This window comes from Prinia subflava, chromosome 7, assembly GCF_021018805.1.
Source record: "Prinia subflava isolate CZ2003 ecotype Zambia chromosome 7, Cam_Psub_1.2, whole genome shotgun sequence".
NCBI classification, from domain to species: Eukaryota; Metazoa; Chordata; class Aves; order Passeriformes; family Cisticolidae; genus Prinia; species Prinia subflava.
In genome coordinates, this window is record NC_086253.1 from 35,244,179 (window position 1) to 35,270,908 (window position 26,730).

The window sequence follows — 26,730 nt, forward strand, 5'->3', positions numbered from 1 at the left end:
GGAAATACAAAAGTACCTTGTCCCAGTAAAATACACACAAAAACTGTATTTATACGAAAACTTACAAGTCTAAGAAAAACAAGAAGCCTATACACAATTTCTTTAGAGGCCAGATGAGAGCTAAAATCCCCTGATCAAGCGAGGTAAAGTGAAGATGCATGTAGGCCAGCCAGCATGTCTGAAAGATCTTCCAGTAGCTAATCTCCTAATTACTTACACCCAGTGAGGTCAACTATGGCTCTGCTTTTTAAGTAGCAGTGTCTAGACTTGAAATCTTATTTCTCATCCTGCCTTTGGAAAACAGGCAGACATCCAATTATACAAACTGCCTATGCACCTATAAATCACATGTAATTATAATGTGTTTTGCATGATTAAAATGGCATCCACAGAATAAAATGACTGGTTTTAAGGCACTAAAATTCTGCTCTTTTGCCTCTCAATTAACCCTAAATAATACAGATAAAAAGTTATGAATACCTCACATTTTATTTCTCTACTCTATCAGCTTGTAAACAAGCATAACCAATGTTTACTTAAGATAATAGATAAATACGTAATAAGAAAAAAAATCTCTTTTTTTCATCTCAAAAGTTCAAAAGAATGATGTTTTTTGCTCGAACATAGTATCGAAGACTGGGTCACCTCACATGAAAGTCACACAAACTCTCAGAAAAAAGGTGCTGGAGAATTTTTCTTTGATTATTCAAATATCAAACATGCTCTCCAAGAAACTCGTTCAAAAGTAGAGTAACAGCACTGCACCTAAACTGTCATCATTTAATATGAAGTGACAAGAAAGTGACAGATAATAAAGAACAGCCTGAAGATGGAATTGCTTGTCATTAAACCTTCATTTCCTCCTCAGGCACACTGAGATCACAAGACTCCATTGTGCTGGAAGAAGTTCCCTAAAGAGAGTTACCAAATTTTATTCACAGAATGAGACGTGATATATTTCAACTAGAAAATGGAGTTGGAGTAATCAGGTAACAGAAGCTCCCTTTAGAAGATGGGCAGGATTTAAGGAGGGCTCTGTTAATTTCTCAGGGAGAGTAATGCACGTTATTTTGTTTTCCCTTGTTGGCTGTATTGAGAATAATCATGGATGGGCCACAGAAGCTGACTTATAAGTACCACGTCATCAGAAATAAAATATCAGTTATAGGAAAGTCTATAAATACTAACACTTAATTTTTGCTGCAGGTGATAGTTAATCATCAGATTAACATAAACGTAGAGATACAAAACTATCCTGACAATCCTGATTTTGAAATTAGAAATATCTGGGTTCCTTACAGTAAACTAGAAGTTAGGACTGACTTTAACAACATCTTCCAGCTACCGTCTGTTCTACCAAACTAATTGGCATCATGACTGCAATGAGTCGTGTCCAAAACAAATACTTAACTTCACGTTGCTTGCAAAAATATGAAAATTCAAATATTTACATATAGGTACTTGTAAGGAAAGTTTTTGAAAAGAACAAGCTTATTTGTTTACACCAATCACTTGATTTTTTTCTTTTCCTTTTTCCTGCTTAATTCTTGAGGCACTTCCAACTCTCTCCAAAGAGTAGACTCCTTGGTTTAACCCTGTCAGTTTGGAAAATATATAACAGCTCTTTGGGTCTTCAAGGTTTACTTTATAGAAGTAAAATGAAAAAAAATATTTTATGACATTTTGCTAACACTTGTACTCTGATTCATTTACTATCTCATTCCCAAAGTCTTTGAAATCTCATTTTTAGTTATCGATTATTGGCAACATCTAAATTAAGACATCCAGAGCTTTATTTTTTTTTTTTTAAACTCTTCTTTCAAAGAAAATTTATTTTTAGGGAGAAACTAGAAAGTAACTATTTGAAGAGCTCAAAAAAAAAAAAAAAAACCCCGAAAACAACAAAACTTGAAATTTCATCACATGAAAAAATAAAAATGTATATCTGGTAAACACAATTCGATTTTAGTCTCATGATCTGCAAACAAACAAAAAAAACAACAACTACAAACAAAAAGTCAACAACTACTATTATCACACATTTGGTCTTCTATACCAAAATATCCTACCTGATGGTTTATTTCTAAAAATTTGATTCCATACACTGCATGGGGTTTTTGATGAATCTGAATCCTTAAGATATCAGGAAAATAAATGATAAAATCTATGTATTATTTGACTACATTTACTAATAGGGTTCATTTATGTCAAAAAGGAATCACTATCAGTAGCTGAAAAACATCCTTTTTACCCAAAATTTTCTAAGGGCTTCAAGAACAGAAACTGGGTTTTCACATTTGTTCTGTTAACATTCAGTACAGTTCTGAGAGTGGGTGAGGCTGTGTTTGACTTATTTTGACAAAATATGAGGAAGAATAAATGTGAAATCTCTCCACTAAAGGAGTAGAAATTCATTTCATGTAAGTTAAAATTATATATAGCTTTTCCAATCTCCTACTTTCAAAAGTTGCATCTATGTAACCAGACCAATAATTAATGCTGACAAATGAACATATAACACTTGTTATTATTAAAAAAACCTCACAATTAAATCTCAAGGCAAAAGAAACTTTTGAAAATACTGGAATAAGTGGTCTTTGAATACAATTACTAAACCATTGAATCAATCACTGTCAGTAGGATCTCAGCTTGTCCTAACCCCTTATAAACATTCTAATCCTATCACTCTTCAGGTTATAACATTTCCAAACTATTAAGACAAAAATCTCCTGTTTTTAAGAGGTCCAATAGGACCTTGAAATACCTGTTATTTTTGATTTGATTCATATATCCTGTGTAATAATATATATCATATAAAAAGTAAATTTCATTCCAACAGCATTTATTCCCTAATAAAATCAAATGCTTGATCCATCTATATTAAATTCGACCATTTTTATAATCAGAAAGTACCACTTAGTTGCAAAAATCTAAAACTTAACCGTTATATTATTGCCTGAAAAGAACATGAAAAATGAACCATAGAAAATAGGCCCAGAGGGAATCTTAGTAATTAATTTCGTCCATTCTCCTGACCAGACAAGAAGCAGAAAAGAAAGCTACGTTCTGGTAGGGCATCACTAGCCAAAGAATTTTGCAGTGCAACTGCAGTGAATTTTTATATTTAAATAAATTTGGTAACTGTTCAAATATTCTGCATTTTTTTGACATTTTCTATTACAATTTAAAATATATAATATTTGGAGGCATTTTAACAGTTCGACACTTTTGATTCTTAAAGAAGAATAGCTTTAAATTAAATCCTTCAAAACTATGGAAAATATTGAAAATTCAAAATGCAGAACAAAGAGCAGAAAAAAAAAAACTAAGAAACAATTGTCTAGAAATGGTAAATTTTGGCAGGGACTTCAAGAACAGTTTTTCCGAGTGTTATACTCAGGGGAAAACAATGACAGTGACATGTATTGGAATGTTTAAACACACCATTGTAGAGTAACAGAACTTATAAAAAAAATTGTGAGTGTGCTAAGGCAAATAGAGCAAGTACTTGTATTAATATCTCCCCTAATGAGCTGATGTGTGATATATTTTGTGTAGCTTTGTTATCTCACTGCTGTTCAAGAGACTAGTCCTACTGAATTTTAAGAAAAGTATATGCAATCAGGTAGATATAAAGCAGTTATATTTTCAAGTGAATGGGTCCTAATGAAATTAGAATTACATTTTAATTAGATTTGGTAAAAATGCAGGAAAATCAAAAAGCAAACCAAAATAAATACAAGAAAAACATTATTTCATCAGTAATCTCATTATTGGCTGGAGATGTTACATTAATTTTGTATTTGTGTGTTTTTTCCCTTCTCAATTAAAAACATAACTGAAATGGTGTCTACATGCACATATCTTCATATCCACATATCATACCTCAGTGTATTTATACATATAATACATGTGTGCCTGTGTTCATCCTTACTGAAGTCACCACAAAGTCATGTGAATATGATAATTATCCTTCTAGAGAGACATACAGGACTATGCCAAGCGATTGCTTAGGTCCTTTATTAAAAACCTTAGCATTAACATAAGATGACAGCTTACATCTTGCTGCTATAAACTGAAAAAATTGCTTGAAAAGATGGAAAGTGTCAGAGTTATCAAAGTAGCTTATAAAAACCAGCCATGATCCAAAAGAAAAATCAAAAATATTGATCGTTTCCACATATCTACATGTTTGTGGGACTGAAGCTAAATTTGATGAAGATGACAGGCATTTATGTAGAAAAAAGCAACCAAGAAGTTTTTATTTAATGTGAGATTTTGAATAATTAAGTTTCAAAATTTTTTGATTTTGTCTTCCAGAAATCAAAACAAATACAGATGTTTTTGTGGTACAATTATCCTTGGGGTTATTTGTCATGATAACAGTAATGCAACTCCCTACCTCAGTATTTTCTTGCATGATTGTGTTATTTCCTACTCAACATAAATGAATCTCAATACAGAGAAGTTAATTCTAAATCTATATTGACACACAAACATGCCTGTACATAGTATGAAATTTATCTTTATATTAGTGTTCAGCACAGAGCACACTAAAGAAAAAGCTTTACCCAGTTTAACATCTGTAAAATTCCATTGTCTTAACAGCTTTTGTATGTTTGCTTACTCTATAAACTTCAAGTTATTCTCTATTATGGTCCTGCACCTTTTACTCAATGTAGGTACCCAACTCAACCAAAAAAAAGTTCACTCTCAAGGTCAATTTTGAAAAAGTTAGTCCTTTTAGCTGCCTTTCCCTCCCATCATGGTTTAACCCCAGCCAGCACCCGAGTACCCCACAGCCACTCACTCACCCCCAGCAGCGGGATCGGGGAGGGAATCAGAGGGTACAAGCCAGAAAACCTGGGCTGACATAAAGACAACTTAATAGGAAAAGCAGGAAAAGGTGCTCCTGATTAAAGACCGATCAAATCCTCTCAGAATGAGAGGAAAACCTGTTTTCTTTAGTCAATTACTATAGAAATATATCTGCTAAAAATGAAATGGCTATCAGCAAGCTCAGGTAAAACACTCACTCCAGACTCTTGTGAATCTAAAACTGTTTTTCCTTAGGGAGGTTAGACAATCTCTTTCATGTTGCAACAAGTAGAAAAACACTAATTTATTCCTTTCAGAAACTAAAGTCTTATTTTTTTATTTTAATCCAAGATATATTTTCAGTCCTTCTTGTCTATTTCTCAAATTAATTTCAAAAAGCTAAAACATTGTATTTATTAAATGTAGCTTGGTCTGGTGTGCTGCTGATAAGGGGGGGGGAATGCGACATATTCTGGGCTACTGTGCAAGCATTTCCAGTGGAGGAAGAATAAAGGAAACCTATTGCTGGTTTATCATGCAAATATAATGATAAAATGCAATTGTGAGGTGAAAAACTTGATTAAAGTTCACTAGAAAATTAAGGTAGGTAATAAAACTCAGTTACTAGTGATGTGTGCATATAAAACTATGAAAATGGATATATAGAAATACATGTAAAAGGATGCAAAATATATACATCTATATATTTCATTCTATTTGAAGATAGTTTTAGAGAACTAATATTTACATTTGCTTTGCTACTACCAATTTACTAGACATTAAATACATACTCGCTATTACAGCCTTCCTACTCCATTTTTTTTCATCTTTTCATTTCCTAATTTCCATTCTTTTCAGGTGAAAATCGCTTCAGTAAAACAGATAATTGCTTCTGCTTTGCAGTGTCAAACAGTTTGCCTCAGGTTATGGCTGTGTCTAAAATCAAGACGGGAAAGAAAGTTCTCATTATCTTTCTCCTTTCCCAGCAACCTTTCATCTCATCCTCTTCACTGGTGTCCAAAGTCACACTCTTCCTATTGTTTATTCTTTTCTACTGTTTCATTGCTTTTAGTTACAATTTTAGTTCTTCTCTTCCCCACAATTCTTCACCTTCAGTCTCAGTTAGGAATGTCAACATTTTACAATGTTTAAAGAGGAAACCTAGATTATGTGCAAACCATTTGCTCAGTGCCCAGCATTTCCAGTACCAGTCATAAATCTTTATGTCTTTCTACTTAATTTTTATGCTAAAAATTCTTCTACATCTTGAAACAGAAAAACAAAAGACTCCTTTGAGACTGCTTATATATACACTCTATTTTTGAAACCTTGAAAAGTCTTAAGATAAAACTGTCACTCATTTCCATATGCATATTTTCCATAGCCTTGCCTTAACTGTCATCTCTTGGCAATGAAGTTCTAAAACTTCCTCGCTGTTAAGAAGACAAAGTAGAGACTGACAAATATGAGGCAATGATAACATGCAGTGACTCCTGCTGCTGGGATATCAAATTTTAAAAGCATCAGAGAAGTAACCAATCATTATGAGTCTCCTTCCACTGTTACCATGAAATTATGCTTGTATGTTGGAAGGACTGAGGAACAGTTGTCAGTTTTCTCTTCAAGGAAAACTGGAGTGCTGATAATGCCAAGGTTGTAGGTTCAATTTCTGTATGGGTCATTCACTTAAAGTTGGAGTAGATGATCCTTGTGGGTCCCTCCCAACTCAGAATATTCTGTGGTTCCAGCGTGAATTTTAAGCCTCCCTTCAGCTGGACAGCATTGCCTGACTGGGATCTTTTGCACAAAATGTATTTTTTGCTTTTTTCAGTCTAATCTAAAAAAATAGGTTTTAAACCCCCCAACAAAGACATTATGTGTGAGCTTATCCATACGTAGATTTCTATTTTCTGTATTTGTGGAATTTAGCATTATTTAATAGAAACAAATTTATCTGATGTAACAGGTTGCCTAAATGCATGCTTTCCTTTTCCCAGATGAGCACTAACATTCTTTATTTTCCTACCACTTGTGAAGAATGACTTTTTGGTCCCGTCAGAGTGCTCTCTTACAAGTGAAATGGCAAATATTTTTTGTAAAAGCTGGAGAGACCAAGCCTCAGGGAATGGGCACATAAGACTCTTGATTTCAGTTTCACAAATCCACAAGTATCTTGTTTGCAGAAATTCAGTTAACCCAGAATATTATTTGTTTTAACAATACTGTCACTAGAATTAATCACAAATTTAATCACTGGATTACTTGAAATAGGTATTAATGAAATATTATTATATCACAGGTTTATATTTTAATTTTGTACTCGCCTGGCACACTTAAACAGAAGAACACAGCTCATACAACTGTCATTCAATATCATTTAAAGATCTTATTCAATTCTAAAAAAGAAATAGCTGAAATAGTTGAACTAGCATCATAGCACTTCTTTATTACATTCTGCAAAGGGATTTCCTTGAGTAAAAGAGAAACAACATCCAAGTGATTTAAATCCTTTTGCAATTAGTAAAGTCGTACATTCAGATAAATATAACTGATAAAAGCATTAGATTTAAAATTATACTTCTATTTGTAGATTACGACTCAGATTTAACTGATATATAAAGAAATAATGCCAGTGATATCTAATGTTAAGCTTAGTCAAAAATTATTCAAGTACTCGTACTAGAAGCAAATTGAAGTAGAGAAGTAGAAGTAGTAGAGAAGCAAATTGATTTTAAAATGCAATGACGTTGCAATTGCAATGGCAGTGCAATAAAGCTCTCAACATAACATATACACGCATTTTCAAATTAGTTTTCAGTGGTATGGATTTTCCTTGGTGATTTGACTTAATATTTAATGAAAAACACATCATTCTTCAGCAGTTTACATAGATGTCATTTTACTAAATTTATTACTTATTTTTAGTCTAAACTAAGTCATGAGAAGTAATGAGACCATGAAACACGTTTCAGTATGCTTTTTTATTAGTTAAAAAAGTTTGGTGAGATATGTCAAAGCATTTTTCTCAAACTACTGGAAGCAATTACATTATACAGTACATTTTTAACCTATAGTTGTTTTCCTAAAAGTAAAAATGTATTAAAAATTAATTTATATAATACATATTTGGTCTATATTTACAAGACTACATACACTGTGTATACTTTGCATATATTTAGGTACTATATTTATATAAAGTCTACAATCATAAATGCATATTAAGTGTATTCTTAAAACTAGTGAATAACTTGTGAGCCTTGCCTCATCAAATAAGTGCAGTTATCAGAAACACCATAAAAGACTAATTTGCAGTGATTTACACCCATCATACAGAAACATACTGAATGCTATAGAGCTGACCTCAGAGGAACAAACAGAATTTAATTTCAGATCAAGTAATCTTTGATCTCAGTTACTTTGTTTGGCAACATGGAAGTGCTAAAGGGTTGAAGAAAAAAAAGGGCTGTTTTGGTTCTTGTATTTTCAGGTATGACATGTTCAAACAGATATAATTTTAGGACACTTCTATAGAGCACATGTTGCTGTCTTTTTTTAGTTTTTTGGTTTTAAGATACAGCACACGACCCAATTTCGTTATCTGTCATATAAAGATGCATGTTAGATGTTTTCACTTCTTTTCAAAATGTTTCAGAGATTGGCTCAACGAGATAGTCAAGACAGTTTTGAAAATTTTTATGGCATCTGACAAAAGAGGGATTATTACACAGCTGAGAACAGAAGAAGCAAAGAAAAGGGAGCAAAGCTTAAGCCAAGAAATGTGTAGAAAGCTCTCCTCTCTAATATAAATGTTTGCAACTCTACTGTGTTGCAAAGAGATAAAATTCAGCAACAGTTTTAAGCCCTTCATCATTTAATGAACATAGTTTAATAGGATCATAATGCATTTCCTAGACCTATGAACTCCTCCTTACTTCCAAATTTTGGCTATATGAGATGTCTGTTGCAGTCATGGATCATTGCTTAAATTCTCTCATAAAATCTATTTACTCTTCTTTCCCCATGAGATGATATTCACATCCGACACTCTTGAAACTGAGCTGCTCTACATGAACATAGACCAGTATCTATCTACATGAAGAAAATAATCTAGATTTAATTCATGACAGTGAGAACTAAGAAAAAAAGTACAATGGAATAAACTTTAGCTATTCCTTTAAGAAGTCAGGAAAGAGAGTGAGATTATTCTCTAATTCAAGGCAAAGCAATAAAGACACAAATTAGCAAGCACAGGAGCCGGGGAACAATAAATATGTCCACTAAGTTAGACACAGTGCATATGTGGCTGATAATTTAACACCATGAAAGGGGATTACAAATCTGCAGTGGTGCAGTGAAACACTAAATTCCAAAAAGATTTAGTGCAAGCAACACAAGGTAGCATTAAACAGTTGACAAAAGACAACAAGGAAAAAGCACACAGTGTCAGAGATTTCATAATACTAAAAGACGTAAGGCCATCCAAACAGGCAGACACTGCATCACTGTTAGTGTTGGCTTAATCTCTACCCTTTCAAGCAGCAGCTTGGCTGGCAGCTAGAAAAAAAATTCATTAAGGACAAGCTATCTCAAAAAATAAAAAGATTTAAAGTAAGCTTTGACAATTTGAAAAATCAATTCATGTGCCTAGATTCATACTTTAAAGAAATATAAATCCCTAACCTAATCTATTACAAAGTAGGATTAGAAATAAATCAAGTGGTTTTGATAGTTTCCTGAACTACTCTAATGCTCATCTCTGTTGAAGAGTTGTATTATTGTGAATCTCCCACAGATTAATATTTTATACTTCTAGGAGTAGCATTTCAGGCTAGGACTGAGACAAATAGCCTGGAAATGAAACCACGAGATGTCCTAAAAGTATTTGCTATTGCTAACCAGGTTTCATTAACTACTTCTGGTCTTTTTCCATTAAAATGACAAATCTGAAAGACTAGAGTTTTCTATTTTACCATGGGAGGAGAAAAAGAAAGGAAACAATTAAAACTGATTTGATAAAGTCAGCAAACACACACAGTACTGACATTTATCACATAATGATTCAACAAATATTTACCAAAAACAATTCAAAGTAAGTGTGTTGGTGAAAGAGCACATACACAGATTTTCCATCAAGTTATAATACTGAGTGAATTTTCTTAAGTGTTTAAAATTACAATTTTCTTAATTCTAAAATGTTCTCTTATCTACCTAGGAATGTCAATAAAAACCAAACAAAAACCCAACCTTCCAGACGCTAACATATTGACAATAAAGCTTCATAAGAATAAAGTTATTTAAATGGCATTATCTGCTATTTGTCTTATTCTATATTGCCATTTTTTCCCCACTGAGTGCTAATAAGTGCTTGCTGTTGAAGAGGTTTACATTTAACATCTGTCAGTTGTATCCAGAAGTAGCACCTACAGGGAACTGTCAAATAGATTGCTATTCTCCTCTGTAGCACCAGCAAATCTGTCTCACATCATTTACATACAGATAGTTATAGGCATTCATCATTTCATTATGCTGACTGCCTCACTATTCTAATGTATAATGTCTCTTTAATGAGCCTCAAAAAATGCAATATTCCTTGATTTATGACTGCTTAACTGAAAAATTATACAGATTGACAAAAACTCATCATAAAGCTTTGTGTTCCCACTACCTTGCACTTTAAATTTAACAATTACTCTATAGTTAATCTCATGATTTGCTTCTTTGACAAAAGAAATTATCAAATTTTACCACACTAGGCTTCACAGTCATTGCTGTTTTAATAAATATACTTTCACTTCCATGAGAAAGCAGTAGAGAATCTGACAAATTAAAATTGATCAGTTTTTGTCCAAGAAATAAATGTATTGGGTAATCTGTTTCAATATTATTATATGCCAATTACTATATACTTCCTAAATTATCATGTGGAATACTGCTGTACTAGTCATGCAAGAGTGACTCATAAATGAGCCAATTTATATGTTCAAGTAAATTGAACTATGGTTTATTGTATGAACTTCAATTATTTTATACACAAATGCTTAGCACTGAAAAACAACGCTGCCATTAAAAACACACTGAAGCAATACAAACATACCTAAGACACCAAATAGAAAGCTGAGAACAAGAGGCAAACACTTCATTCACTTGACTGCACCCAGGCATTTCAGTTCCCCCACCTGCATCTCCCTGTGTTTATAGATACATCAGCATTCCTCTGGTTTTGAATACCCAAGCTGAAAACGTTTGCAAACTGCTCATGGTGGCCATTAGAAGCAAGAATTTTCACTAAATATGAAAAACGTTATGATACCTTGTTTCTGACAAATCTACAACTTACAGATGAATGCTTTCAGCACATGAGAAGGTGTTGAGCTCTGACTGGAGTGTCTCCTTTAGCAGAGGTAACCACAATATTTTACTCCCTCATTTACAACAGTTTAAGCTTACCCTATAGACAGTCAGTCAGCTTGCAGCTCCCTCCCCTCTGCTCAGCCTTTCTTTTCCATTCAAATTTTAGAAACACCATAGCCAGACCTTTCCCTCTTTTCAAATGCCACTCCTTACAGAGGGTTCAAATGCAATGAGTGAAGATAAACAAATGAGCACTAATGTAACCTTACACTGCCTTATCTCAAAGCATCACTTCCTATTTCCAGATCATGAAACCAGGCTACAAAGGCTATCCGTTCAATGCAGTAGGGATGTAAAGAGATTTAAGCAACAGATGGAAAGACACATTCCCCAGATCCCTGCAAGAAAGTCAACCTTAACTGAAAAATCAAACAAAACAACAATACAATACTACTGAATATTCAAGAGCTGTTTCAGTAGATGCAAGTATGTTATGTTATGACAGAAAATAAAGTACACAAATGACACTGATATGTTTGACAATGACAAGTTAAATGCTCAATACAGTAAAAATTCTTATTTCATCATTTTGGATTCCTATTTTAGTTCCTTTGCACTGAATATTCCAGTCAACATCAACATCTAAATTTCAAAGAGTCAAACTTCTAAAGAAGTTTGGTATATCATATGAATATAGGTATAGCATTCCTTAATCAGCACCATGTGTTTTTATCATCTAGGAGAATTCATGTATCTACACAGTTCAACAATATAAAATAGCAGCCTATCAAATAACACAATGCAAAATTTTTTGAAATATTTTTACATTAATAAATAACAATAAGTTCAAAAAGTTGTTACTTTGCATGCAGAACTTATAACTCTCAATCCAGAAAAGTAGTATGTCAATCCAAATACCTGTTGCCAATAGAAGGCCTTAACTTACAAACCTGAATACTTCATGAATTCAAAATATCTCAAAATGTCCATTCCTTCCCATAACAATAGAGAGATTTATATCTCAGCTTGTAGTAGTAATAAAATCCAATTTAAGAATTATTCAATATTTATTAATCATGGTATATCCTTAGACTGTCACTCTGACCATCTCAGAACTATATTTTTGTGTCTCTTGACAATAACTGTGAGCCACACAGCTGAGGGTGGCCATGGACAATGTTTATGCTATCTGTTAGTGTTCATATTGTGTATCTCTAGCTGGAAGAGACTACTTGTTATCTTAGTGACACGGAGAGAAGTTGATAAGAATACAGATACCTCCATAATCCTTTCATGTTACATTTCTATTTCTTGCTTTTCTTGCCTTACAGATTCATTATTTCATCTCCTACAGTATACACAGTTATCATTTCCAAAAGCTGGCTAGTAATGCCTATGACTCATGGTTTTCCTACCGCAATCTGAATTTCAGAAAAGGCAGTGGAGGAATATCAGAACTTTCTTTCAGAAAGAAAGCTTTAAGCTTTCACATTGTTCTTTCTTATGTGTGCATATAAATATTTGTAACTGTTTCTCTGTTAGAACACTAAATTAAGTATTTTCTTTCCTTGTAGGGTACTGAATAACATAGAAACCCAACAGAATTTTTCAGTATGTTTTGCACTGATTGAGCCTACTTACAGGAATGTGGCGTTGCAAAAGGATTCAATATTTCAGTCAGTGTAGTCTGCACATCAGAAGAAAATCCAGAGCATGTTCTGTTACTGTGATCAATTTTCTATCTTTCTGTAGCTACACCTAGGAAATAACCAGTACAAAATCAGTACAACTAAATAGAGAAAAATCACATAAACCAAATGATTAGAAGTGAAAATATAAGATAATGTCAAACAATAATTTACGGCAAAGTCCATACGATTATTCGTCAATATGGCATTATAGAAGACAAAAGCTTAAATTTTGTCTTCATTTAATTCAGTAATACCCAAGTGATCTCAGAGTTCTTCAATCTCAAGACTCCCAAGTAGAATCAAACAGATGCTGTCATTACTCCTAAAAAGCCATCTAGTAGCCTGAGAGGAGAAACATAATGACCACAGAGGGAACTGGTCCAGCAGTCCAAAACAGCACAACTGCGCTTCCATTCAGCATGTCGAACATCTGGAGTATATACAACATGTGAAGCAAACAGTCATGTTTATTTAACAGTAGACTTAATTCATGATTTTTGTCTTTCAGTAGAAACAGAAGAAGCAGCTTCTCTGCCTTCTGATTCTTATTTACATACTTGGCAGAATTCTACAGAAAGCAGAAGAGCCAGGAATAAGGCATTAAGATGGCCTGTTTCGGTATTTTTTAAAGGGGATGGGGTTCAAATGTATCTTCATATCCAAACCAGTACTACTGGTACTGCTTTCTTTAAGTAGCTGAAGTCAAAGCTGAACCACCTTCCAAATATAAAAAAAAAAAAAAAAAAAAATCTACCCCAGGAGACAACCATTCTTACTTTATTTTTTACATCTAGGCTTTGCTGCAAATTAATCCCTCCTACTTCTTGTAATATCTAAATCAGTTTATGCTGATCTCCTTTCTCAACAATTTTATATATTGCTACCCTCATTCTTCCGGTTGAATAAACTTAGTTCAGTCTTCTTTTGATTCCTTCAATATTTAATTTTTTGAATGATCATAACCAGCTACATTTTGCTTATCCTTTTAGAAAATTAGACAACTCGAGCCTCCAAGTTGTTTCATTGGATCCTTACACATTATGCTCCTAAAGATCTCTGGAGATCAAGCGGGTCTTGTTTCAGCAGTTTCTCTCTCTTGTGCCTTTGCCACAGACTACCAACCCAGTAAGCAGAAATCTTTGTCATGCCTCAAATTCATAAAGGGTGATAGAGGCATGAAGTGTTTTCAGATTTGTCAAAAGATGTCTGCCAGGAATTTTAGCACATCTTGAGCTCTGCTGCTGCTGAAAGGAAGGAAAACATTTGTTTAGGAAAGCAAAAAGTCTGGAACTGGCTACATGTAACAGTAGGGCATAGTAAATGTCTGTCCCCATATTCTTCCCTGAAGCTTTAAAGGGAACTCCCCATCCTGCATTTGTGCTGTTAATTATTCTTACTTAGTGCTTCTGCTTGTTCTCACCAAATTGAATGTCTATTATTTTCTGGTATTTCTACAATTTATTATTATTTTAAGCCTGGGACAGCAGCAATATTAGCATCTACTCTGTTTCCAAAACTATCAACAAAGTCATAGAATAATATTACATCCATCCACTACATCAATTTCACAGAATTACTCTACTCCTCCCCCACCCCAGTTACTGTGGAAAAGAGTGACTGCAAATAAATATCACATCTTCTTAACCCAAAAAACTTGAACAATACTTTTAGTCTAATCTTATCTAGATCACAGCTCCCTAGCTTACTTAAAAGAATGCCAAGCGTTATTATCCAAACCGCAGTTTACTAAATTAAAGTCTAATATTTTCTAACCCTTAAGGCTTGCTGCAGATTTTGAAGAGACAGAATAAGACTGATTTATTCCCTAGAAATCTGTGCTGTTCAATCCTAGCATCTCTTGCAGATGCATAAAAAGAACAGTTTGATAATTTCAGGTCCCTCAGGGAAATTTAGGTAAGACAATTATGCGCAATTCTTTGGATACTTCTTCAGGTCTTACTGTCAGCCCTTTGCTGAGCTTTTGAAATTTCACTATCCTTAAGTTCTCAAATATGATGTTCTTGGCAAATCTTTACACCTAAGACCCAAATAAAAGACAGTTCTTTGTTTCTAGTTGAGCTTAACCTTGCAGTTGGATAATTTGTATTTAGTTTTATAAGATAATTATAATTATATATTCTTAATACTTATATATTCATTATTTTTGTATAATTATTTTTTTATATTTACTAAAATCATTGTATTCTTACCTTACCCGTTCGAGATTCCAATACTGACCCCTGAATCATCCACTGCTTTCTATACAGAATCAACTAGGTTAGAAAAGACACTTCCTACCTCACACAAAGAGGCTAACAGAATGTGAGATAGTTAATTAACTGTTTATGTTTAATTTTTAAGGTTTTACATAATTGTGTGCAATTTGTCCCACCAGCTCCTTTGATCTTTCAGTGAAGATTTCATGTAAGAGCATCTTTAGCTGTTTAGCTAGCACTAATTTTCATGCACAGAAGGGATTTTCCAAATTTCTGAGTATGTTTAAAAATTAAAATGCAGTCTGTTATGTTTTTAAATACAACTGATTTCCAAAACGGATATTTCAGTTTTGGGAAATCTATATTAGACTGCTGGGTGAAGCTCTTCAAATAGAAAAATATATTCATAAGATTACAGACAGTATTTTAATTATATGAAAGAGCACAGAAGAAAAAGACACATAAATCTAAGATCACTCAAAATAAGTGTCTCATTTGCCCAGGTTCACCTGTGCCAGCTCACAGGAAAGATAATACAGGGAGGTCTCAGTTAACCATATGTGTACACGAGTGCCTGAAGACCTACATGACATAATCTGTTCCTCAGCTGATTTTCCTAACAAGCTGAACTTAATAACAAATTGTCAAAAAAGAACAAAGGTGTTCCTTTATGCTGTCACAGAAACTGGTGGAGGATGTTGTTCCTCTTGAATAAATTAATGAAGTACGTATTCACTGCAGGAAATGATTTTATATGCCTTTCTTGCCCATATTTTTCAGCTTCTCTACTACTCCAGCTCAACTGGGCCCTTCTTCTTCTCAACACTTTGCCCTTTCCAATCTATAAGCTTAATCTGCTTTCTTTAACATTAGAAAGGAAATTAGGGACTACAATTTTCCACAAGCTATAGTTGGCATTGTATACTTTTAGAGGATTATCAACAAAAAATATAGTCCACTGTCTAAGACAAGTTTAAAACAGGACAATAAGTCTAAAACAAATGCTGCTTAAAAAAACCTTGGGATAGTTGTCCCTTTGGCATATGAAAGCAATATCAGCTATCCCTGGCTGGATATGAAGACTATGTTAACATCTGTATCTCATTTTAAGTACTAGATTAATTTTTTTCATAAGACTTTCTCTGGCTTCTCTGCTCTGTAATATCCCACCCTTAACATACAAAATGACCCTAAGAAAAGCAGTTCAGCCCTGTAATTCTACTACTCCCATGATAATAGCATCCCAGATAAGGAATATCTATCAAATGTGTCAGAACATTATCTGTTCATTCCAGTCTCCTTTTTTTTTTTCCTTACTTTTCTTATCTTCCAGCAGCACATGCCTTGGCTTCTACTCAACATCACTCAGAAAGCTCATAGATAAATAAATCAAATAAATAAATAAAACCTTAAAAAATAAAATGAAAAAAAAACTACCAACACCAAACACACCCTTCACACACTCTTTTTCCAAGTCTGGAGGTTTTTTATACTCTATTATTTCCTTTTCCATGACTAAACGCAACCTGCCTAGAAAACTTTACAATCTTCTAAAAGCCTTGCAGCGAGAAAGGGAGGAGCAGGGAGGCAGGGCAGGACAAGGTGTGTTGGCTCTGGCTTTGCCAGGACTAGCTGTGAACCCTCGGTGGGTGCAGGAGGGTGAGGCTGCAGGGAGCAGCGCCTGGGAGCGGCTGAACACCAGGGGAGGTGACTGCCACTGCCCCGCGGGACAGCAGGTGTAGGGACAAGCCATGTGCAAAGAGCAGCGGTATTCCATGCCTTTTTTTCCCCATTGGTAAGGCTTCTCCTTAAGCCTCCAGGATCCCTGAGCTTTTGAAGAGATTTCCAGACATGAAGCAGCACCTGCAGGAGATGAAAGAGGAGTGGTTCATTTAATCCACTCAGACTCAGGTAAGTTCATGGCCCCGGTGCACAGCATCCCTAGAGGTGTTCATGGAACTGGCAGTTGTCTCTGTGAGACTGCCTGTCCTTTTTGAAGTGTTTCTGATGACTTGAAGGCAGTTTCTGTCATGTTCCTCTTTACAACAAGCAAAAAACAAGATACAAGGAACTACAGGCTGGTCAGCCTTAACTATGTCCCTGGAAAAGTTCAGACCAAAGTATTTCTAGAAGCCATTTTTTCTGCCTGAGCAGATCGTGCCTGACTAATCTCAGCACCCTATGTAATATGGTTATTATATATTTAAAATAGACGGAAAGCTAAATTCCTTTGCAAATAGGTATTGCTATCTGAAATGGACACACACAGGTTATGGATCACATTGTACAAAAAGCAGATGTCAAATCTGAGAAACTGTTGTTTAAAATTTGAGAATAGTTGCTATTTATTTTAGCAAAATGCTAAAAAATTAAATTTGCTTAGATTTCTTAGAAATACCTACTTTGATTATTTCTTATAATTTTTTCAATTGTTTTTCATGTAGATGATAAGGGAAACCTTCAGACACAATTCATTGGTTAAGTAAGTAAAGTAAAACATTTTCAGAGTTTTATAAAGTTGTATTTATTGTTGCTATCACTTTTTGCCTTTTAAAATATGAAAGATATAATTTCATTTTCTAACAGCTTATTTGTACAGCGTATGTTATAAAAAACATTGCAGCTCTAGAAAAATTATGTCGAATGACTATGGTAAAAACATGAAGATCATATCCAATAAGATCTGTGAGAAAATACTGTGAAGAAGCATGAATCAGAAAAGAATTTTCCTCTTAAGGTGAGAAGTAAATTCACCTTAATTGCTTGAAAATATCAGATACTTAATTTATGAAAAATCTAATCATACGTCTTTACTGCTGCCCAGCTAAAAGTCACACTTCCTGAATCCTTCATGTTATATATGGTCTCTGAAGTCCACATATCTCACACATGGATACTCTAAAAATATACAGAAGGGCTTTTAAACAATATGCATGTTGTAAGAGACATGTATATGTATGTTGAGATGACGCCATAGAGTTCATGACCTTAGAGCTCTTTTCCAACCTTAATAATTCTATGATTTTATGATGCGGTTAATGCTGCCTAGGAAGAGAGTTAAAGCAACAGCAATTTAATCAATATCTTATTATAAGCATGATATGAGAACTTGTGAAAAAGGCTTGCTACCCAACACCCACAAAAATATGAACAATCCTTACTTGTAGACTCTCAGAACTTATTAAAACTAGATATGTTTCTCTAAATTACACCTTTTATGAAAAACATGAGGAAAATTCCTAGCCATTTCTTTCCCTTGTAGATTTTTAATAAAATCCAGCTATGACTGAATGAATCCAGAATACTCCATCTACCATAGACAACATATTTCAGTACAGTGCTGTGAGCTGGCTTTTAGCTACTGAGTCTAAAAGCTGTATTAAAATGAAACAGTTTTATTTTTTCAGAGTTAAGGTCTTGATTATTGCAAATTGCAAAGAATATGGAGAAAAGCAATCTAAAATACACTTGAAACTAACAGCACCTTCAAATGAAGTAAGATTTTATTTTAATCTAAATTTACAATTTACACTGATTTTTATCATCTATAGCAAGAATTTTCAAGGGACTGTGGCAGAAGGAGAAAATATGTCTGAATATATAGGAAAAAAGGAGTACTGGATATTATGGTAACAAAATATTTACTTTTTTAGATCCAAATGTAATAAAAACTGTTATAATGAGTAGCTTTCATGTTTTGATGTTTACTGTACTGAGTCAATTTAATGTAATTTATACTTTCAATATACTTCTTTTATCTGAACTGAACAATCACTTCAACACAGTAATAGTGCGTTTCACTTACTTTTCCTCTAAAGATTTTAGGGTGAAATAATTATAGCCAAGACACCAAATATAAACATCCTGATCTGACTAACACTACAGTTATTTTATCTTTACTACTGAAGACCTTTGCCTACATGCAACAGTACATCATGATTTAGTTCACCAAGACTGACAGGCTACTCTTTATGATTTGACAGGATGTCACTGTAGTAGGTATGCTGACTATTTAATGGCCTTCGAAAGTCTCTTATGGCCTTCAATAACTCAAAAATCTAATTCTCATTGTCCTCTTGCATGAGTACTGATGACAAAGTGCAACCTTATCACAGGAGAGAAAATGTCTAATAGTTTCCCAAATAAAACATTTTTCTTCAGTGATTTAATGTATAAAGTTTTGCCTTGCATGAATTATATTCAGTGCTTTAAAGCACACGGTAACCTTTCATTATTTCAGTGGTCCTCTTTTGGTGTACTGTACAAAGCCTCAGAAGTGACATTGTCAAACTGCTACGAATCTACTTGATGCATGTCAAAGCCTCACTATTCAGAAGTGGTGACTAGACAGCTGAGCAGTAAAAACCATAGTGAATTCTGTATCTTCACTACAATGTGTCCATGTATGACTACTTTAGCAAAGTAGTATTAGCTCTTGGCAAAAAGCATTTATCTGGGCTGAAAGGCTGTCAGCAGCAATATGGTAGATGTCAATTAGAATAAAGTACGCGATGCAAACACATTTGCCAATTACATGCACTAGACATCATAATGGCTGATGTCACAAATGTAGTTTGGTGATAAATTATCTTAAGGACAGTAATTACATTTTTTCCATCAGTTGAATATACCCATTTTGAAGTTACAAAACAACTCCACAGAGAAAGTCTCCCTTCAGACAACAGAAAACAACAGAAATGTCAGGGGGTATGGCTGCTTGCTGTATGATTGTTTTCAAGTTAGACTTAGCTTTGGTTTCTAGGTATTCAGAATTAGGTTGAAGAGATTGAAGAATAAATAAGTAACCAAAAATAGGGATTACAAAAAAAAATTACATGGACCAGAACATTTGGATCCAGTCCAACTCCCCACCCAATATGCAGAGGATGGTGTCCAAGATAATAAACAAGAACAGTGATGGAGACAGGGGCAGTTGCATATAAAGCTACCTGGGAGAATATCCAGTATTGGCAATTTTTAGATCATTAGCTGGCTCAAGATGGGGAGTTGAACTCAATGATCCTTATGCACCCGTTTCAGCTCGAGATAGTCTATAATTCTATGATTTAATACTTTCCTTAACGTTAATATGTTAATACTAACAAATGTTAATACAAACACCTTAGTTTAAATAGAACTCACAAAGGTTCTATAATCTGTGTTATCTAAATGATCAAAACTGTACTTTTTTGCCTAAATATATATATTTTATTTCACTTTTAAAATTAAACGTGTAGTGCAATACAGACTACCAGACAGCTGTAAAAAGGTTTCTGTCATGAATATAAGAAACGTAAAGCTTACAGCAAGGATAAAGACACCTGCACCTGTGGAGTCCTTGGCACCTGCCCTTCAGCAAACGGAACTGAAAGTGCAGATGATGGGGATATACTGGTCAAAGGAAGCAAAACTCTAAGAGTTCAAGTGAACTAATTCATTACGAAACCACAGTGTTTATAAATAAGATCATTTTCACAGTCAGATTCTTAGTCTTTTTTTAATCTGAGTACTCCCCAAAATTTCAAAAATCATTGCCTTCCATTGGAAGCAAAGAACAGTCTTGGAGGAGAATGCATGGAAAATCAGGCTATGAAAAGCCAGTGTCCACAAAGGAGACAGAGGAGTCCTGTGTCTCTATTCCAATAAAGGGACAGAGCCCACCAGAGCACACTCCCATGGGCTTTTCTCGACATTTCAGAGGGTGCAGCCTCCTTTCATCCCAAACTCCCGGCCGGGGCCCTCTTCCCTTCCCCACTGCCTGAGGGACTGGGAAGGCCCAGCCTTCCTGAACCGCCTACTGCGTATTCCCCTTGAACCTGCATTTTTACCCCAAAGCTCAGAAACTCAGGCTTGTGCAGAAGCCAGGCTGTTTCAGGAGCCAGGCTGCCTGGGCTCCGTAGCAAACCTGCTGCCCAGAGTTAGCAGGGACATCAAGACCCATTCAAAAACATCAACACCCACACCTTCAGCCGTGGAATTGTTTGTAAGGACTTCAGCACACATCTTCCCCATCAAGAACTTAAGCTCTACATCTGCTTGCTTTCAGCTGTTCAGCAGAAAAGACATACAGCAGGAGTTTTTCCTCTCTGTCTGAACTCGGCTCATCTATACTGAATAGATATCTCACCCTGGGTGAAAGCATATCTCTAGGTAAAACTTAGTAATAAGACTTGGACACATGTCGGCTTTAGAAAAGAATAACACTGATTTAATCGTAACTGATTATAAGAGGTCTGGCTGGCCAAAATTCAAACTGTGTAAAAATTTCATTTTTTAGAAAAGAGCTATTGTGAGCTATGCAATAGCACTTTAGTGAGGATGCAGTTACAGCATGCACAGACATATGGTAAAAAAGGCATTGTAAATATAATGTGCTAAAGTCATGTAGTTTTTCGTGAACACCTTGTCATATATGGCAGGAGTGTGACCTTTGCAGGGGGATATAAATATATACACAAACTCAGGGTTTAGGGTCTTGCTGTGACAACTGCTACCACAACAAGTGAAATCCAGCAAGTATAAAAATTAACTGTTGGCAAAAAAAATGGGTTAATCCTTTCACTGATGAACTGTATCCATACAAATTGGAAAAAAGTGTATTAAGAAAATAATGAAAAAAACTTTTTATCTATCACAAAAAGGAAGCACATAAAAAACTGAAGTTAGGCCTAAAACTTGTAAAAAAGTGCTTATGTAAAAAACTTAAGCTGATTTTGCAATGCTGTCAGGAAATAACCTTTCATAAAAATCCTTAAGTTTCCACAGAATTTCTGTCTATATTTATGTAAACTCAAATTATTTTACCCAACACAGGTCTCGGTCACTTCTCTCCTGTATCTCCATCCCTTTACTGATCTTTCTTCATCAACACAAGCTTATTACCAAGTAAATGGCAATTTCTACACTCTACACTTACTTTTAATACATGTAATGTGCGTGATATTGATTATATGCTAACTCAGAATAACTATTGTTTTCTTCTAGATTCTCCTAAACTTTGATATAATTTCATTTCTACACTAAAGACAAAGTTGGAAAATTAGAAGAAAATTTGAATTTTTTTCAAGAAAGTAGTCTCAGAAAGGCTTGCAAAATGCCTATTCTCAACTTTTTTGCAGCAATGGTTAGTTTTTAAATCCAACTCATGAAACCATTCTGTTGTTTTTTGGGGTTTTTAAAAACGAGAACAGAATAAAAGGATAAAATAGGATAAAAGAATAACCTCCTTCTGTAGAAGCCTTAACATCTCTCTGCACCTGTTGTAGTTCTCAGCCTGGAAAGAGAACAGAGATTCCATGTTCTGTTTCAGCCCCTACCAGATTTATATTCATACATTTTTAATAGGAGTACAAGGACATATCTGCTCCTCTTTTTCCACCCTTAAGAGTGACTGTAAGAACTTGATGAGGGCTATTCCCTGGATGGATTTAAGTCACACAGCTAAAGGGGATTTTCCTACACATTGTTCAACTTAGAATGTAATCAAGTCAAGTCAAAGCTAGTTGATGTTTTACAAAGCTTAATTCAAAAATGTGACATTTTATGGACAAGTACATTATAACAAGGTAGAACAGTTGAATAGTAGTTCAGCTTTTGGAGAATGAAATCCAGGTATTTTCTTTAAATTTAAAAGGGGTAGTAAGATTAGAGGGGAAGACAGGAAGCAATTGAGTTAGCAGCTTTCCACTGTCTGAATAACATATAAATAGGTAGGTCTGGCTTACTGAATGTAAAATCCTTTGTCCCAACTCTATTTAAAATACAGCATTGATTCATTCAATCACACTTTATCATTCTCAACATGAATTTATGTGAACTGTTTGCCACTGATTTGACTATTCTCCTCCAAAGAATACACCAATAATAATCTAACATATTTTCTTCTAATTCTTGCTATAGTTCTTCATTGATATCACTTCTTTTTACTGGCATATAAAAGAAAAGTTTTGTTAAAATATAGCCAATAGACTGCTGTGTTAGTATTGACATAACTTTCTTGATCTCTCTTCTAAAAACTGAATCTAGAGAAGGAAGCAGCGACAATATACATCTAATGTTCCTGAGCGAGAAATAACATTACTCCAAATGCACATAGTACCAAATTTTATCTCTTATAGATTAATAACATAGGTAATTTTTGAGAAATGGACCAGAGAGTTTAGGTGACTGCTCGTTCTAGGTACTTATCTTAATATCTCAGGGTATTTAAACAGGTTTGAAACACAAAACAAAATAAAACAAAATTTTAAAAAACCCCTCCCACAAGAAACCCTCCCCCAAAACCCCCAAACCAAACACCAAAAACCACCACAGATTCATTGTGCTGAGAGTTGAAACTGTGATAAGAGGAAAGGTCAGACAATTAAAATCAAAATTATTTTGATTAGGAGATATGCTGAGAAAAGGAAAACTTAAAGAAAGGCTGGTAAGAGAAATGTGGGTATCACCTAACCATGCTTTGAGCACCTGTTAATTTCACAACTGGTAGAAAAAATTACCAGTGTTTAATTTTACTCATGTTTTCAAAATATTCAAGTATACTCAAGTATTCAAAATAATCTGCTTAAGCTAATAAAACCTATGGAGGGCAAATAAAATTATACAGCATAACTGATGTATCTGTGCAACACTTCATCTTATTGTGAAAGTTCTTATATCCCATAGTGCATTTCTAAGTCATGGACACTTGACTCTTACTTTGGTTTACCTTCTTAGACTGAAGAGTCACACATACCACAGTTTGTGGGTAAAGAAATCCATTTTAGCCACCTCCTTTAGCTAACTCCTTTATCATTCTTTTTTCAGAGTGCCATTAAGATGTAGTCTTCTGATGGCTATAAAAATGAGAAATCTGAAAATGACTGTATGTGTTATGTCTTGAAGCTATACTAAAAGTCATTAAAATTATCCAATAAAGAATGCAGTTAATCATTAGTTTCAGGTTTGATATATTAGTGGAATGCTCTGTCATCACAAGAATCTTTGTTCTTTTTATAATCTATCCCTATGAAGTTTTTACATTAGCTGCAAAATTGGTTGTCTCAATGACAGGTACAGTCTTCTTTAAGGACAGGCAGTTTTTGAACTTAAAATATACTTGCCTAATCAGAATTCTGCAGGGAACATATGAACACTAGGCTCTATATAGCCACAAAAAAAGTTTGAGTACGCAAAATCATTCTAAAATCAAAAATATTATTTTCAATTAATGTTTAAACTACGAGAAGTTCCCTATCTTTGCTCAAGGTATTACACTCTTGTCTAAAATTATAATTTGTTAAGTCATATGCTCACACCTGTTGTATTAATATGTGAACTTCACATTAATCTGAGGAAGAATACATGTACATAAATATGGCAAAGAAAACTGAAATACAAAAAAAATCTCGATTGATCTACAAATTACATGCTGAAATAACTAGTTCTATCGGAATTTTTTTTTTTAATGTTTTCATTGTCTAAGAAGTAGATCTATCCAGGTTCAATTAATTCCACATTAGAGAATCAATTAGCTTGTATAAAAGAATTCTGCAACAACATAATTGTGGAAATACTTAAGCAGAAACTGTTTTCAAAAAGTATTCCCTTCTAGAGGGCCAGGTAACTTTTAATACTGTGGAGGTGAAAAAACCTGATACTAAAAAACTGAGCCTTCATTGCCAGAGGTGAAATAAATAGTCCAATAAACATAGATCCCACATGTCTTAGCATTAACAACTTAAAACATTTCATGTATCAGCCCACAGAATTTGGATAGTTTGAATCCAAACAGTTCTACCTATTTTAGGTAGGTAATCTACATGAAAAGCAACACTGATCATTTAGTACCGCATTATTTTGTCAACAGTGATCTCAAAATGGGTTCACCATTCAAAAAACAATAAATCTTTTTAAATGGGGTTGCTATTTACTCTGAAAGTTTAAAATTTACATGGATTTCATCATAGCATGTGAAAGACAAGCAAGTAACTGGCAGTACCCACAGAGTGCTTCTTTAAAAAAAAAAAAAAAGAAAATTCTTCACCTTTTGCCCTTTTATTGATGGGATATTGGTTTCCTCAAAAACAATTTAAAATGTTTGCTATAAAGCTTCACAGCACATAAGGGTCAAAGAAGCCAACATACTGTATTTCAAAATTTCCCCAAAACCGATCATGTTAGTTCTGTACATTTTGTGAGCAAGTCATAGACAATGATACAGTCAATTGAAAATTAATGGAGGAATGGTTTAGATTACTAAATACACTTCAAAACCATCTAAATTAACTGACTAGAAGGGTGAGAAACAATATAGATTTTTTTTTTGTTAATTTTCCTGTGTTTGAGTATGATTAAGGAAGCAATGAGCATATTAGAATGCATGAAGAATGACTTGAAAAATTACTCAGGAAATGTCATCATGGCACACTCAGAGATCATGGACACAATCCTCCCTGGAACTGGCTACACAATATCGATCACCTCCTCTAAAATACCTCAGTCTTTGCAACAGTCCAGAGAGGTGAAATTGGAAATATAATTATTCAATCTGTAGAATTTGCAGGTAGTCTGGAGGCAAAGAATATTCAACAACAGAATTTGACACTGGTGTAGATAATAAAAATATTCAGTCTCAAAAATTTGAAAGAGACAGACATGCAACACTGATAACCAGTTTTGACATAAAAACTAGGTTTGAGGTAACTTTGTAGCAAAAATACCCAGAAGATATCCAAATAATGTGTATAGTGTAACTCTCACTTAACATGAGACATAAGCAAACATCACTTCAGGCATGTTATTAAGGAGCAAAACCAGATTCAGTTTTTCCTTTCCTTACTCTTTGATAGCATAAAATGACAGGAATAAATCATAAATCTGTAAATGTTTTTTGGTTGTTGTTGCTTGGGTTTTTGTTTTGTTTTGTTGTTTTTTTGTTTTGTTTTTTCTAACTATCTTATTAAAATACATAAACATAAGCAAGGTCATCTATGTTTTGCCAGCACATATATGTGAATGTGAGCCACTAAAATGTATTTTTTGCCTTGTGGACCTGAAATAGCTTTGATAGTTTCTACTCATATGGTTTCTTGAGTCAACAAATTGGAATTTTCTCTTACTACAATGGAGTCTTGAAATAGAGTAAGTAATGTTATATTTTCTCTGCCACTGTTCAGCCATGTAAGAGTACTTAGGAGCCTGGCAATTAATCACCTAGAACAGAGTTGGGGAGGGTAGAGAACAGCCTGTGATACGCTGCATTCATTGTCTCCAACATCCCTGATGTCTTTCCTTTTATTTGGATCACAAAAAGGCTTACTCCCAACATAAATACATGTTTTATGCATACAGCTACAAACACACATATTAAAAATTTATATTTGAAAAAGATGAGAGCTTTATATTTTTTAAAAAGCCCTTAATTTTGTATTTCCTATTTCCATCTGCTAATAGTCATTTAATGAATGCCCCAGAAAGTGGGATTGAAGGCAGTTCAGAGTACTCTCTTGGATTGCTACTTCTTGTACTTCTCAGAAATCATTCAATTTTATTAATACTTCATGCTGTCAAATTACAGTTTTTCTCTGCTAAATATAGTATTCTAAAGGCAAAATATTAATGTTTAAAAAATAAATCCTGTTACTATGCAGGCTTCTCTGCCAAATCACAGCCTT

General features: G+C 34.1%; 1 protein-coding gene across 1 annotated transcript in view; it reads right to left on the reverse strand.

The window, feature by feature from the left end:
* Positions 1–26,730, reverse strand: part of TENM3 (teneurin transmembrane protein 3) — a 1,292,929-nt gene that overhangs the window by 1,227,542 nt on the left and 38,657 nt on the right. The window contains exon 2 of the mRNA XM_063402168.1: positions 12,811–12,927. The gene's annotated coding sequence lies outside the window, so the exon portion shown is untranslated. The remainder of the gene's footprint in view (positions 1–12,810; positions 12,928–26,730) is intronic.